Here is a 17,119-nt window from a genome sequence, read left to right as displayed (position 1 = left end):
CCTGGATCCATGTGTCTTTAATAAATCCATTCTTGAAAAGAAATCCCTTCTCCCTGAGATATATAATTAATGTAATATGAAGCCTAAAAATAAATTTCTCCCCAGAAATTCCAGGTGAAAATTTCAGGACACTTTTTACCCTAGCATTTTGATTCTTCATCACATAGGCAGACAGGATTCTTACTAAGCATGCACAAATGCTTAACAGGCACAAGGGACTTTGACTTCCTTAAGGTTTTCTAAATGCTTGCTCTCTCAAATACATGTTCACGTTACTGTTTCCTTTTGTGAGCAAGCCCTCCTTCCACAGCTCCCTCTCAATCCAGCCTTTCAGCTGCAGGATTGTAAAGAACTGAGGATTCCCCAACATGAGAATTGGCCAAGAGTTTAAATACCCCACTACCTTTTATAGGTGGTGGGAGCCATTCGTCTCAAAAGGAGAACAGCACCCCAGTGTCTTTCTGAGTTTGCATCAAGGGCTCCTCACTGAACAGAATGTTTGCAAGACAATGACATGCAGATTGGTTAGCCAGTTTATTTCCATGAAGATTTTCCCCAACCCCAACTTTTTATTTTGAAAATTTTCAAGCCTACGGAAAAGTTGAAAGCACAGTTCAATGAACATCCATAAACCTTTCACAAAGATTAATCAGTTGTTAACATTTGTCACGTCCCAAAGAACATTTTCTACCTCTTTTCATATCTGTATTTGTGTGCTTATAAATACAGAAACAGGGTCTTGCTATATTGCCCAGGCTGGATTCTAGTGGCAATTCAGAGCCCCAAGCATGGCTCACCACAGTCCCAAACGCCTGAGCTCAAAAGATCCATGATCCTCAGCCTCCTGAATAGCTAAGACTGCAGGCCTATGCCACACACCCAGTGTGTGTGTGTGTGTGTGTGTGTATGTGTGTGTATGTGTGTTATTGAACCATCTGAAAGTAAGTTGCAGAAATCATGATGCTATACCCTTAAATACTTACTCTTATTTGTCCTAAAAAACCAGGGATATTTTCCTACATAGTTATAATATCATTGTCATACCCAAGAAACTTTCCATTGATTCAATAACATTATCTAATAAAGAGTCCATAATCACGTTTCCCCAGTTGTCCTATAATGTATTTTACAGTCAGGTGTTTTAGGGGAGTGCCTATCTGTATTCATTCAAGGTTCGTGCATTGCATTTAGTTATCATGTACATTTAGTCTCTTTTAATCTAATTCTACCTACCTCCAGCCCTGCCTTTTTGGTTTTGCTCTGTCTTTCAAGTTTTTTGAAGAGTTTAGGGCAGTTGTCTTACAGAATGTGCCCTAATCTGGTTTTATCTGATTGTTTCCTTGTGATTCAATTCTGCTTAAGCAATTTTGGCAAGAATGATACAATGAGATGCTGTTCCCATGAACTTTGAATAAACTCAAGGACAAGGATTTTACCAAGCCTGAGTGATCAGATTCAAAGAGGTTTAAAAAAAAAAATCATTTTTGAAAATGAGAATTTAGTAAGTATACAGCTCTTCATAGCAGGGTGAGATGTCCCAAGCAAAATGAAAAAGTGGAGTGCCCAAGATTAGTGTCCAAGATTATTCATAACTTGTATACGTTTGAAAGGGGCCTTTGTTATGCCAAATCTAGCAACCTTTGTTGAATCATCAGGACTGAGATTTGGGCAGGGTCAACCTCTGCTCTTGCAAAGTGGATAATTACTAACTTGGTGCAATTTCAGGAATGCGGAGGCCACTCTTCCCCACTCAGCTACACTGCCTCTATTATGGGAGTGGTGACGCCCATCTGCTATTATTAAAGATCAGAGCTTCTCTCTAATGACTATCTACTATATGTCAGGCCTTGTGCTTAGTGGTTTATTAATCTGTTCCTTACAAAAATCTCATGAGGTAAACATTATTATTCCCATTTCCTAGGCGGGAAAGAGAGGCTTAACAATGTAACTTCCCCAAGGACCCATGCAGCTAATTTAAGATGTGAACCAAAATCTCCCTCCATAACTAAAGTTCCATAATTCCATGTTCCATGTGATACTCCTCTATTCCCCAGTCCTGGTCTTACCTCATTTCCTAAATGGCTTTTCCTTCTCTCTCTAGAGCATGCATTATACTGGACATCTGATTACCCCATTTTATGCCAACAGGTCCTTCTACAAATGCTAACCATTATTGTTTGTGCCAGGTCTAGTTTGTGCCAGGCACCTTGCTGAATGCTCTACACACCCAATCTCATTTACTCTTCCCAAGAACCCCAGAAGGAAGGTGTGCATCAGTAATGTCCTGTGACCACTCTGATAGTAGATGGCAGAAAGAGAATCTGAACCACATCTGACTTCAAGTCTGAGTTCCTAACAAAGATAGGAATAACAAGGCAACCCCAGATGCCACAGTAGCCAGACGCTTGCTAGTAAAGGCCAGAACACTGACTCACTAAGCTCTGAACTCCTCTGCCCCCATGCTGCCAGGGGCACAACCCCAACAGACTGCCCAGCACACTGCCCTAATGGGCCATTGACTCATCTGCTCCAATGAGCAAATCACTGCACAAAACTCCTCCCCCACAGAAAGGTGTTGGTCCTCCGGCATTCAGAAAGAATCAGGAGCCAACGTACCACTCACAGGAAGAAAACGCACGCACTGTCTCTATTTGTTATTCCTCCTACACAAACTCTTTAAAATGATTGAGCTTAATAAAAGAAGATGTTTCCCTGCAGCTATAGAGAGGAAATGTTCTAAAGTAAAAATCAGAACATAGTCTGACTAGGATCACTATGGCTATAGCAAGGATGTCCTCAAGGGGAGAAAATGAGCTTTGCCAAATGCATCCAATCTGTTCTCCTGGACCTTCCAATGAGCAGGACCTGCAGAAGGTGAGGAAGGTTATGGTCGCACCCGTAAACACCTCTTGGAAGCACCTGCCTTATCAGTGCCCCATTCTTTCACAACTGCACCCCACTCCCGACCCCACTTCCCTGCCAAAGCTGACAGCACCAAGAGTAGAGGCCTGTTGGGGCATCTTTCCCAGATTCTCTCCTAGAGACTGGAATTCAGGAATTCCCACTCTTGAAGATTCTCGAACTTACAGCAGTAGAAAAGCCAGGAGGAAACGCCAGTCTTGGGTGAGCAGAATAAAGCAGCCTGAGTGAGAGATGAGATGAGAGATAGACACCAGCCCAGGTGGACCCGTCACAGCCCCGTCTCAACACCGCCCAGTGAATCTACCACACATCTCTAGTACATTTGTTTCCCCATTTCCAAAATGAACATTCTCCTCTCTTCAAACCCCAGCCCTCCCATGCCTGCCCTACCCTTCCTTTGAGTCCTGAATTGTATTCCTTATTGCCTTTTCCTGGACTCCTCTGTCATAATTATGCCCCCTCGTGGATTATTCCCATGAACATAGAGTAATACTGCCCATCTTCTAAAAACAAACAACCTCCAACTGGGTGTCATGGCTCACGCCTGTAATCCCAGCAGTTTGGGAGGCTGAGGCGGGTGGATCACTTGAGGCCAGGAGTTAGAGACCAGCCTGGCCAACACGGTGAAACTCCATCTCTACTAAAAATACAAAAATTAGCCGGGTGTGGTGGCACAAGCCTGTAATCCCAGCTACTCAGGAGGCTGAGGCAGGGGAATCACTTGAACCCAAGAGGCAGAGGTTGCAGTGAGCCGAGATCGCACCACCGCACTCCAGACTGGGTGACAGAGATAGACTCCATCTTAAAACGAACAAACAAACAGAAACATACACAAACCCAACCTCCCTTTCCCACACATTTTCTTCTAGCCCACACTTCATTTTTCTGCTCCTCTTCAAAGCAAAGAGTTGTCTCTATTTACCACCTCCACATTTTAAAAAATTTTCTATTCTCTCTTCAGTCCACTTTAGCCAAGCTTCTTTCCCAATCACCTTGTTGAAGTCAAAATTAAAATACAGAGACAAATCTCTACAAGTAATGTTTTCTTTGGCAAGAAAGGATTCCAATGTGGGGTGTACACACAGTCCGGGTGGTTTTTGGTATATCCAAAGAACAATAGAAGGTTGGGGTTTTATAAAAACGAGAGAGGATCGTTATGTGTGGTCCTGAAAGAAAATTCATTGCGATTAGCAAAGATTTGGGGAGCTGGCAAGCTCCAATTGGTGGGCGAGGGTGGTGGGCAAAGTTAGTCCTAGAATTGCAGCAAGTTATGTCAGCAGCTATAGATAAAACTGGTTTCGAGGTTACAACCAGCAGTTTCAGCTGCTGGACTTGCAGAAAGGAACATTTCTAGAGCAATGTGAGGTATCCTGGGTGCTTTTCCCCAGAGCCCTTGACTCTGTTTAGTTGAGTATGACAAGAATGGCCCAATTCATATGACCAACTTTCACGACCCCATGAAGACTGGTCTCATCAAGGTTACTAATGGCTTCGATGTTTGCCTAATCTAAGGATCACACGTTAGTCTTTTCTCACTTTGATGGCCTACAGCATTTGACAAAATGATGAGCATTGTCTCCCATGCAAGATTTGCATGACACTCCCTTCTCTTGGCCTTCCTTCTCCTTTTCTGCCTCCTTCTCCATCACCTTTACTGTATCCATCTTCTCTTGTTCTCCAAATACTGAGGGGAGGGAGAGTGAGGCAGGAAAGGAAGGAAAGCAAACACAATGTTGCATCCCTGAGCTGGCTTTCTCTTAGGATCATGCATGGCCAGTTACTCCATGTCCCAGGACCTCCATGCAAGAGACCACAAGAACGACTGCATCTGAGCACTGGCTGTCCAAGGAGAGGAAGAGGGAGGAATTTATCCACCGGCTCCCATTCCCCAATGGTCAAAAGTTTACTCCATACGGTGTTAACTCCTCCTCACTTCCCAGTTGCTTCTACAGAGGCATTGAGCACGTTTCTGTCATCAATAAGAAATCCCCGAGATGGAAAGTGACACCCACAAAAGGCCAGTGGGAGCAACACAGAGCCAGCCACAGAGGCAGAACAAATCTGCAAGGCCCCTGAGGCATGTGAGCCTGACAGCACCTGGAGTAGCTCATGAGAGGTGTCTGATACCCCAGTCCTCTGTGCACGACGCCAGACTTGCCAACCTCACATTTCCTCGTGAATGTCTAATAGGCATGTGAAGCTGAACATGGCCAAAAGAGAACTTTTCTTCCTCTATTCCCCAACTTGCTCTTCCTATATCTTCCCTGTCTTGGTCAGTAACATCTTAATCCAGCTAGTTGCCAAGCTGAAAAGTGAAGGGTTATCATAGACCTCTCTTGCCTCCTCACCCCACTCATCTATCAGTATGTCTTGTTGGCTCCAGATACAAAATGTATCCCAAATCCATCCACTTCTCCTGTCTATACTACAACCAACCTAATCCTGCCCATCGCCATATCTCAGATAGATTCTGCTTTTCTGAACTGGTCCACCTGCTCTTTGTCCCTCTAAAACACAGTCTCCATACAGTTGCAACCAGAGATCCTTTCTTTTTTTTTTTTTTCTTTTGGGGGGGCGGTAACATCTTATTATTTAAAAATTTTAAAACCCCCACTACCCACCCTTAACAAGTATCCAATCATGGCCAATGTCATTCATCTCTATCTCTGATTTTGAGGTAAATCTCAGGTATTACACCATTTGGTCTATAAATGATCTGATTTTGCATACGTTTGCATCTCTTAAAGATAGGAACTTTAAAAATAACCACATCTAAGGAAAAATCAATAAAAATTCCAATTAAAAAAACACAAAGTGTTTTGTTTGTTTGTTTTTGACAGAGTCTCATTCTATTGCCCAGACTGGAATGCAGTGGCATAATCATGGCTCACCCCAGCCTCGACCTCCTGGGCTTAAGCAATCCTCCCACCTCAGCCTCCTGAGTACCTGGGACTACAGGCCTGTGCCACCACACCCAGCTAATTTTTGTATTTTTTGTACAGATAGGGTTTCACCATGTTGCCCTGTCTGGTCTCGAACTCCTGGCCTCAAGCTACCTACCTGCTTCAGCCTCCAAAAGTGCTAGGATTACAGACATGAGCCACTGCACCTGACCCAGAATGGTCTTTTTAAAATGTAGAGCACAACATGTCATTTCTTTGCTGAAAACCTTCCCATGTTTTCCATCATGCTCTGAACAAAGCCAAACTCCTTCTTAAGACTGCTTTCACATGGCTGCTGCCTATGCCTCTGGTCTCATTTCCCGCCAGGCTCTCCCTGTCCATGCACACCAGCCACCTTCCTTCTTCCCTGGGAGCCCTTGTTCTAGTTGTTCTCTCTACCTAGGAGGCTCATTCCTGTCATCTTCCTATGCTTGGCTCCTTCTTGTCACTCAGGTCTCAGTTTACATAAGGACACCTCTTATCACCTGTCTCAAGTAGCCACCCAGTCCTCGCCACATGACTCTACTCTAATTCTCGCCATAGTCTTTTGCCCATGACATTTCCAGTGTGTCCTAGACAGGTTTACTCTTATTGTCAAGCATGACTATTAATAGCACTTCATTCACTCTCAAAAGTAGGCAACAAGGCTGGACACGGTGGCTCACGCCTGTAATCCCAACACTTTGGAGGGCCAGAGTAGGACGATCGCTTGAGCCCAGGAGCTCAAGACCATCCTGGGCAACGTGGTGAAACCTCGTCTGTACAAAAAATACAAAAATTAGCTGGGTGTGGTGGCACATGCCTGTAGTCTCAGCTACTTGGGAGGCTGAGTGGGAGGATCCCTTGAGCCAGGGAGTTTGAGGCTGCAGTGAGCTGAGATCGCACCAATGCACTCCAGCCTGGTGACAGAGCAAGACCCTGTTGCAGAAAAAGAAGTAGGAAACAAATGTTATGATCACTCTATTTATAAGAAATTTATTTTTGTTTGACTTTTACTAGTTTATCACCTATCTCCTTCTATGAGGATATAAGCTTTTTGATAGGAGGTCTCTCTGATTAGTTCTTTACTGTATCTACAGTAGTTGGCTCATAGCAGGTGCTTGATAGATATCTGTGGAAGGAAGGAAGAAGGAGGGAAGGAAGGAGGAAGGAAGGAATGAAGGAAGAAAGGAGGGAGAGAGGGAGGGAGGAGGAAGAGGGGAGGGAGGGAGAAAATGAGGGAGGGAAGAAGGAAGGAAGGAAGGAGGAAGGAAGGAAGGAAGGAAGGAAGGAAGGAAGGAAGGAAGGAAGGAAGAGCATGAGGAAGGGAGGCAGGGTGGGCGGGCTCTGGCCCTGACTTTCCAGTTCCTAGTTTCAGTCATCTTTTGTAGTAAGCAACATAGATGGAACAGTTTTCTGTGACTTATAAACAAGCAATTCTTGACACCTGCTGATTTATTTTAATAAACTGTCCACTTTCCTTTTCATGCTATACTTTACTTGTAGTGAATTGCTTTATTTAACAAAGAAAAAAAAACTTTTATCAGCACCATCCTTTTAAAAAGTGCTTTCTTTCATCGAAAGCCATTGAGAAGTCTGGAATTGCAAACAAACAATCCTAATACAAGGTAATTCTTTCTGCTCCAAAATCTACAATAAATATTAGTGACACTGTGGCAATAAAACTTTAGATCCTGATTATGCATGAACCCGTTTTTACAAAAACGTTTCGGTGGAATATAGAAATGCATTGTCAAAACAGCATTAAACCCTTGAAATAAGAGCCACATTTTTTTTTAATTCAAGTGTGTAAAGCATGTGTGTTGCCATGGCCTTCAGGTCATTCCATTTCAGGAAATTCATGCTTTAAAATAGTCATTGTCAAATAAGAGCCATTCTGAAGGAAATGAAAGGTTGGGTATTATTCAAGGAGAACAATCCAAATATCAACCTCATTTTGTTTTGTTTTTAATAGGGAGTGCTGGGGGTTGGGGTTTTCTCTGAACTTCAGATAGCAGATAATGACAGGAATGTTGATTCATAGTGCACAATATTGAGAAAAAATAAATAAACTCACTCCCCAAGTAACAGTAACAGTCTTTGAACAAAGAATGAGGAAGCCAGGTATGGAAGGAGACAAAGAAGTTTTACTAAAGAAATGTGCTCCATACCACTTCTCCAACCTCAGCTCTGCTCTCTTTCCCAAAAGAAAAGATTATATTTAAAAACCAAAAGAAAATTAGAAGATCATCACACCTCCTTCCGGTAGCCCACCCCCACAAGCAACAAGTGCCATTTCTGTAAGAAAGGCGCTATAAATTCGTTTGTTTCATGAAAATCCATTGTATTGAACTGTGCTAGGATTTGGATGTACAGTGTGAGTAAAACAGAAAAAATCTCTGCCTTCTTGGGGCTTGCGATCTTGTTGAACCCTCAGAAATAACAAGGCCCAAATCCCAGCCTATGTGATTTTTCCCGACGTGATTTTTCCATCAAGGAGGCAGCATTCCATAGGCCCTATAGTCAGTTAAGGGGCCTGGGTGAAAATCCTGGCTTTACAGTTTACAAGCTGGGTGATCTCAGGCTAGTTACTTAATCTCCCTATGCCTCAGATTCCTCTTCTGTAAAACTAAGATGGTAATAACATCTACCTTACAGGGTTGTTGGGAGGATTAAATGAGGTAAGCAGTGTAAAGCAGTTAGATTAGTGCCTGACATAGATTAAGCAATATTTAAGAGTTTGCCATTTTTATCATTAGTACAGCAAAGTGGGATTGACCAAAAAGGTCTGTATTTAGAACAGTTAATCAATGAATATAATGCACCAAAACATCCCTGTACACAGTTTCCTGGTAGCCAGACCCAGACAGGAATTATGAGGTTTCTTATTTGGAGAAACTGAATGGCTCCAGAGAAAAGACGTTGATATGGTTAGGCTTTGTGTCCCCACCCAAATCTCATCTTGGATTATAATTCCTATAATCCCCATAATTCCCACGTGTCAAGGGAAAGACCAGGTGGAGGTCATTGAATCATGAGAGCAGTTTCCCCCATGCTGTTCTCACACTAGTGAGTGAGTTCTCAGATCTGATGGTTTTATAAGGGGCTCTTCCCATTTCGCTTGGCACTTCTTCCTGCCGCCTTGTGAAGAAGGTACCTTGCTTCTCCTTTGCCTTCCGCCACGATTTTAAGTTTCCTGAGGCCTTTCCAGCCATGTGGAACTGTGAGTCAATTAAGCCTCCTCCCTTTATAAATTACCCAGTCTCAGGCAGTTCTTTATAGCAGCATGAGAATGGACTAATACAGACCTCCATAGGATAGCATTCAGAAATTTCTCAGTTCACAAAGCATTCAGCTCCTTAATTTAAAAAGAAGGAAAAGAGAATTTTCCAAGTATTGCAGCCAACTCCCTGCTGCCAATCGTCCTAAAACAACTACTCTCAGAAAGTTAGCCCCACCGAGGTCTGAAGCATCCCCACTCCACTCTCCAGCAGCTCACACATCATTATGCATGAAGAGCTAAGGGTGAGCAGACCTTTGATAATAGAGAGACACCAAGAAAAGCAGGTATCTCATCAGAAACAAAGAAAATAAGAAACTGAAGAGAACCTGAAGCCCCTGAAAGATTAGGGAAGATATTGCACCTATAAAATAACATCAAAATGTTATGGGGACAAAAAAAAAAAAAATAGAGAACAAGAGAGTTTGGGGAGCATTAAAAATAAAATTGCTCAAATTGAAAATTCATTATTTTTAATTTGTTAAAATAATGAACAGTTAGAGGATAAATTAAAAATAAAGATAAATTTAAAATAAATTAAAATAAAGAACAGTTAGAGGACAAATTAAAAAGCACACACTCACACACACACACACACACACACACACACACATATATATACATATTAGTCAATCCTGTTCCCCTCCCTTAACAGTCAGTGGCATCAAGAGCCTGTCTCCCCTAACCCATTTTTCTTCCCCATTCCATGCTCTGGGCTATAGTACAGCACTCTTGACACTAGAGACATCTGGCAGATGAGGCTGGAAAATGCCCAGTGAGGGATGGAAAGAAGGAGTGATGGCAGAAGTTGAGCCCAACTTCATACCTTTGCAGCCTCCTGGGCTCAGTTCCTGCTGCCCATCCCTAGACATGCTCTTCCCCTCTGCATAGAGGCAACACCTGATGAAGGTTTCATAAGTACACAAACAATGGACTGGAATTACACAGACTGGTTGTGTGTCCAGACTCTGCTATGAAGTTTCCAAAGAGGCGAGAAGCATGTCCATCAGAACAGCTATCGGCTTGCAATCTTGTTGTCACCATCAGCCAAGAAGAAACTATCCATTTTATTTGAATGGCCTTTGGCAATATTGGTCTGAGAATATGTGGTATGAAATAATAATGATTACTATTAAATTGATTATAAATAAATACATATATCAACTGATATATAAAACAAATGATTGGGCCAGGCACAGTGGCTCACTCCTGTAATCCCGGCACTTTGGGAGGCCAAGGCAGGAGGACAGCTTGAGCCCAGGAGTTTGAGGTCAGCCTGGGCTAACATAGTGAGATCCTGTCTGTACAAAAAATTCAAAAATTAGTTGGGAGTGGTGATGTGCACCTGTAGTCCCAGCTACTCAGGAGACTGAGGTGAGGGGACCGCTTGAACCCAGGAGGTCAAGTCTGCAGTGAACTGTGATAATAATAATAAACTGATAATGTGAAAGAAAAGATAAATATGTAAAGGATTGATCCAAGATCTCAAACATTTGATAGGGGTTCCTGAAAGAGAAAATGAAGGGGATAAAATAACCAAATAAAGAACTTTTTCCAAGGTTTGAAGAACACAAATCTTCAGATCGAGAGAACTTAGCGCAGAAGAAAAACCTATACCAAAAAAACAGCATCATGAAATTCCAGAGTATGAGACACGAAGAGAAAAAATAAAACCCCTGCTTCATATGATACACCAAGGTTGATGACAGGTAGATTAAAGACTTAAATGTGGAAGTCAAAACTTGAAAACTTTAAGAATAGAATATAGCATAGCATCCTCATGTCCTTAGGATAAAGAATGATTTTTCAAATAAGACATCAAATGTGCAACATATAAAGAAAAATCTGTAGCTCAGCAGGATGGCTCACGCTGGTCATTTCAGCACTTTGGGAGGCCAAGACTGGTGGGTTGCTTGAGCTCAGGAGTTGGAGACTAGCCTGGCAACATGGCAAAACTCCATCTCTACAAAAAATACAAAAAAAAAAAATGGCCAGGTGTGGTGGCTTGTGCCTGTAATCCCAGCACTTTGGAAGACCGAGGCAGGAGTTTGAGACCAGCCTGACCAACATGGTGAAACCCACTCTCTACTAAAAATACAAAATTAGCCAGGCATGGTGGCGTATGCCTGTAGTTCCAGTTTGGGAGGCTGAGGCAGGAGAATCACTTGAACCCAGGAGGTGGAGATTGCAGTGAGTTGAGATGACGCCATTGCACTCCAGCCTGGGCAACAAAAGCAAAACTCCGTCTCAAAAATACAAATAAATAAAAATAAAAACAAATTAGCCAGGCTTGCTGGCACACACCGATAGTCCCAGCCACTCTCGAGGCTGATACAGGAGGATCACTTGAGCCTGGGAGGTCAAGACTGCGGTGAGCCGTGATCGTGCAACTGCACTCCAGCCTGGGTGATAGAGTAAGACCCTGTCTCAAAAAAAAAAAAACACAAAAAACCGAAATGACACATATAACTACATTAAGTTTAAAACTTATATTTAATCAAAGGACACTGACATGATTTGGATGTTTTTCCTGCCCAAATCTCAAATTGAAATGTAATTCCCAATGTTGGAGGCAGGGCTTACAGGGAGATAATTGGGTCATAGGCACAGATCCCGTATATCTTGGTGCAGTCCTCGTGATACTGAGTGAGTTCTCACGACAGCTGTTTGTTTAAAAGTGTGCAGCACCTTCCCTCCCTCTCTCTTACTCCTGCTCTCACCATGCGACGTGCCTGCTCGCACTCCACTTTGTGCCATGACTGAAAGCGCCCTGAGGCCTCCCCACAAGCTGAGCAGAAGCTGGCGCAATGCTTGTACAGCCTGCAGAACCATGAGCAAAGTAAACCTCTTTTCTTTATAAATTATCCAGTCTCAGGTATTCCTTTATAGCAAGACAAGAACGGCCAACACAGAGAACATATCAAAGCTGCCTGATCACTCATCCTTTTGCCCTTTCCTCCTGTACTCTGACTGCAGTTCTCAGCCTTACTTGCAGCAAGTGTAGCCAGCCATGTGATGGCATAGTGGTCAATGAAATGTGTCCATCTGGGACAAGGCACCCTCCATCACTTAAAGATACACAGCTAACAGGGCGTGTGTTTTGGGGTTTTTTTTGTTTGTTTTTTTATTCTCAGTGTTCAAGACATATTTGAAGGGAGGAGGAGGTGGAGGTTGCCGTGAGCTGTGATCGTGCCACTGCACTCCAGCATGGGTGACAGAGTGAGACCCTGTCTCAAAAATAAAAATAAAAATAATATGGAACTCAGGATAGCAGCATTTAACTTTCTAGAAATGGTCATCATTCAACTTCAGCAACACGTATGCATTACTACTAGTTCACATCAAAATCCCCATGGTTGCAAATATAATATGAAAGTGCTTTGCAAGTATAAAAGGTAACATAAATGGAAGTGTGCTGCTAAGAGGAAAGAAGTGCTAAAAAGAGAGAGTGAAACCCACGAAAAACATTATTTTATTTTCAATAAGAAGAAACAGTTGCAACGTCCTTAGCAATTCAACTACCCTTGCTTGTTCTTCAGTGTCTAAGTCTGTAACATGGAGGTAATAATAATACCTCCCTTATGGGATTGGTGTGACAATTAAATGGGTCAATAAACTCTGGAACTTAGAACAGTATCCAGCATTTCCACATAATGAATAGTTTGTTTTTTTTAATACTATTGCCTTAAAAATGTCAATGCTCACAGCCCTCAGTAAAAGAAAAAAAAAAAAAAAGGAGAATGAGTTGAGAGAAGAGGGGGATGGAAACATAAAAGAGGCTGGGCACTTTTTACAGGCAATCTGACTTGACGCCTCCCTACGAAATTATGAAGCAGATAAAACTGTGCCTGTTTTATAGATAAGGACAAAGTGGCCAGAAACTATATGGCTATTAAGTATACTCCAGACACATTTTCATTTCATTTTACTGTTTTTCCTCCTTTTTTAATTTTTCCATAATTTATTGGGGTACAGGTGGTATTTGGTTACATGAGTAAGTTCTTTAGTGGTGATTCGTGAGATTTTTGGTGCACCCATCACCCAAGCAGTATACACTGCATCATATTTGTAGTCTTTTATCCCTTGCCCCCCACCGGCCCTTCCTTCCAAGTCCCCAAAGTCCATTTTATCATTCTTATGCATTTGCATCCTCATAGCTTAGCTCCCACATATCAGTAAGAACATATGATGTTTGGTTTTCCATTCCTGAGTTACATCGCTTAAAATAATGGTCTCCAGTAATAGTCTCCAATCTCATCCAGGTCACTGCAAATGCTGTTAATTCATTCCTTTTTATTGCTGTATAGTATTCGTGTGTGTGTGTGTATATATATATACAGTATATATAGTATTTGTGTGTATATATATATATACACACACACACCCCACAGTTTCTTTATCCACTCATTGATTGATGGGCATTTGGGTTGGTTCCACAATTTTGCAATTGTGAATTGTGCTGCTATAAACATGCGTGTGCAAGCATGTTTTCCGAATAATGACTTCTTTTCCTCTGGGTAGATACCCAGTAGTGGGATTGCTGGATCAAATGGTAGTTCTAGTTTTAGTTCTTTAAGGAATCTCCACACTGTTTTCCATAGTGGTTGTACTAGTTTATATTCCCACTAGTAGTGTAGAAGTGTTCCCTGTTCACCACATCCATGCCAACATCTACTGTTTTTTGATTGTTTGATTATGGCCTTTCTTGCAGCAGTAAGGTGGTATCACACTGTGGTTTTGATTTGCATTTGCCTGATCATTAGTGATGTTGGCCATTTTTTCATATATTTGTTGGCCATTTGTATATCTTCTTTTGAGAATTGTCTATTCATGCCCTTAGCCCATTTTGATAGGATTGTTTGTTTTTTCTTACTGATTTGTTTGGATTCATTGTAGATTCTGGATATTAGTCCTTTGTCAGACGTATAGACTGTGAAGTTGTCCATTTACTCTGTGGGTTGTCCATTTACTCTGCTGGCTGTTCCTTTTGCTGTGCAGAGCTCTTTAGTTTAATTAGGTCCCAGCTATTTATCTTTGTTTTTATTGCATTTGCTTTTGGGTTCTTGGTCATGAAATCCTTGCCTAAACCAATCTTTCGAAGGGATTTTCCAATGTTATCTTCTAGAATTTTTATAGTTTCAGGTCTTAGATTTAAGTCCTTAGTCCATCTTGAGTTGATTTTTGTATAAGGTGAGATATGAGATCCAGTTTTATTCTCCTACATGTGGCTAGCCAATTATCTCAGCACCATTTGTTGAAAAGGGTGTCCTTTCCCCACGTTACATTTTTGTTTGCTTTGTCAAACATCAGTTGACTGTAAGTATTTGGGTTTATTCTGGGTCCTGTATCCTGTTCCATTGGTCTATGTGTCTATTTTTATACCAGTACCACACTATTTTGGTGACCATGGCCTTAGAGTATAATTTGAAATCAGGAAGTGTGATGCCTCCAGATTTGTTCTTTTTACTTAGTCTTGCTTTGGCTATGCATGCTCTTTTTTGGTTCCATATGAATTTTAGAATTGTTTTTTCTAATTCTGTGAAGAATGATGGTGGTATTCTGATGGAGATTGCGTTGATTGCTTTTGGCAGTATGTAGATTGCTTTTGACAGTATGGTCATTTTCACAATATTGATTCTATTCACCCACGAGCATGGGATGTGTTTCCATTTGTTTGTGTCGTCTATGGTTTCTTTCAGGAGTGTTTTATAGTTTTCCTTGTAGAGTTCTTTTGACTCCTTTGTTAGGTATATCCCTAAGTATTTTATTTTATTTTTTGCAGCTATTGTAAAAGGGGTTGAGTTCTGGATTTGATTCTCTGCTTGGTTGCTGTTGGTGCATAGAAGAGCTACCAATTTGTGTACATTAAACTTGTATCTGGAAACTTTGCTGAATTCTTTTATCACTTCTAGGAGCTTTCTAGAGAAGTCCTAAGCATTTTCAAGGTAAACAATCATATTGTCAGCAAACAGTGACAGTTTGACTTCCTCCATACTGATTTGGATGCCCTTTATTTCTTTCTCTTTTCCGATTGCTCTGGCTAGGACTTCCAGGAGTATGTCGAAGAGGAGTGGTGAGGGTGGGCATCCTTGTCTTTTTCCAGTTTTCAGAGGGAATGCTTTCAACCTTTCCCCATTCAGTATTATGTTGGCTGTGGGTTTGTCATAGACGGCTTTTATTGCATTAAGGTATGTCCCTTGTATGCCGATTTTGCTGAGAGTTTTAGTCATAAAGGGATGCTGGATTTTGTTGAATGCTTTTTCTGCATCTACTGAGATGATCATGTGATTTTTGTTTTTAATTCTGTTTATGTGTATCACATTTATTGACTTGGGTATGTTAAACCATCCCTGCATCCCCGGTATGAAACCCACTTGATCATGGTGGATTATCTTTTTGATATGTTGTTGGATTCGGTTAGCTAGTATTTTGATAAGGATTTTAGCATCTATGTTCATCAAGGATATAGGTCTGTAGTTTTCTTTTTTGGTTATGTCCTCTCCTGGTTTTGGTATTAGGATGATGCTGGCTTCATAGAATGAATTAGGGAGGGTTCCTTCTTTCTCTATCTTGTGGAATAGTGTCAAAAGAATTGGTACCAATTCTTCTTTGAATGTCTGGTAGAATTCTGCTGTGAATCTGTCTTGTCCTGGACTTGTTGCTTGTTATTGGCCTGTTCAGGGTAATTAATTCTTCCTGATTTAAGCTTAGAGGGTTGTATTATTTTTCCAGAAACTTATCCATCTCTTCTAGGTTTTTCTGGTTAATTCATAGTAGCCTTGAATGATCTTTTGTATTTCAGTGGTGTCAGTTGTAAAATCTCCTGTTTCATTTATTAGTGAGGTTATTTGGATTTTCTCTCTTCTTTTATTGGTTAATCTTGCTAATGATCTATCAATTTATTTACCTTTTCAAAGAATCAGGTTTTGTTTCATTTTTCTTTTCTATTTTTGTTTTTGTTTGTTTCTATTTCATTTTGTTCTGCTCTGGTCTTTGTTGTTTCCTTTCTTCTGCTAGATCGGTCCCCAACTCCTACTGGCTTGGAGGGTTTCTGCTCAGAGATCTGATGTTAATCTGATAGATTTTCCTTTATAGGTTACCCAGTGCTTCTGTCTCACAGCTCTTAAGATTCTTTCCTTTATCTTAACTTTGAATAAGCTGATAACAATGTGCCTAGGCGAAGATCTTTTTGCGATGAATTTCCCAGTTGTTCTTTGTGCTTCTTGTATTTGCATGTCTAGATCTCTAGCAAGGCCGGGGAAGTTTTCCTCGATTATTCCCCCAAACATATTTTCCAGGCTTTTAGAATTCTCTTCTTCCTCAGGAACACTGATCATTTTTAGTTTTGTTCATTTAACAAAATCCCAGACTTCTTGGAGGCTTTGTCCATATTTTCTTATTCTTTTTTCTTTGTCGGATTGGGTTAATTCAAAGACCTTGTTTTTGAGCTCTGAATTTCTTTCTTCTACTTGTTCAATTCTGTTGCTGAGACATTCCAGAGCATTTCACTTTTTTTTTTTTTTTTTTTTTTGAGACGGAGTCTGGCTCTGTCGCCCAGGCTGGGGTGCAGTGGCCGGATCTCAGCTCACTGCAAGCTCCACCTCCTGGGTTTACGCCATTCTCCTGCCTCAGCCTCCCGAGTAGCTGGGACTACAGGCGCCCGCCACCTCGCCCGGCTAGTTTTTTGTATTTTTTAGTAGAGATGGGGTTTCACCGTGTTAGCCAGGATGGTCTCGATCTCCTGACCTCGTGATCCGCCCGTCTCGGCCTCCCAAAGTGCTGGGATTACAGGCTTGAGCCACCGCGCCCAGCGCATTTCACATTTCTAAAAGTGGGTTTCAAGTTTCCTGATTTTGTTATTGTTTTTTCTTTAAGCTATCTATTTCCATGAATATTTCTTCCTTCATTTCCTGAATTTTTTTTTTTTTTTAAATTTCCTTGCATCAGGCTTTGCCTTTCTCCAGTCCTTCCCTGATCAGCTTAATAACTAACCTCC

Source organism: Mandrillus leucophaeus, unplaced genomic scaffold (genome assembly GCF_000951045.1).
Source record: "Mandrillus leucophaeus isolate KB7577 unplaced genomic scaffold, Mleu.le_1.0 Scaffold427, whole genome shotgun sequence".
In the NCBI taxonomy this organism is placed as follows: Eukaryota; Metazoa; Chordata; class Mammalia; order Primates; family Cercopithecidae; genus Mandrillus; species Mandrillus leucophaeus.
This window is presented reverse-complemented; position numbering follows the sequence as displayed.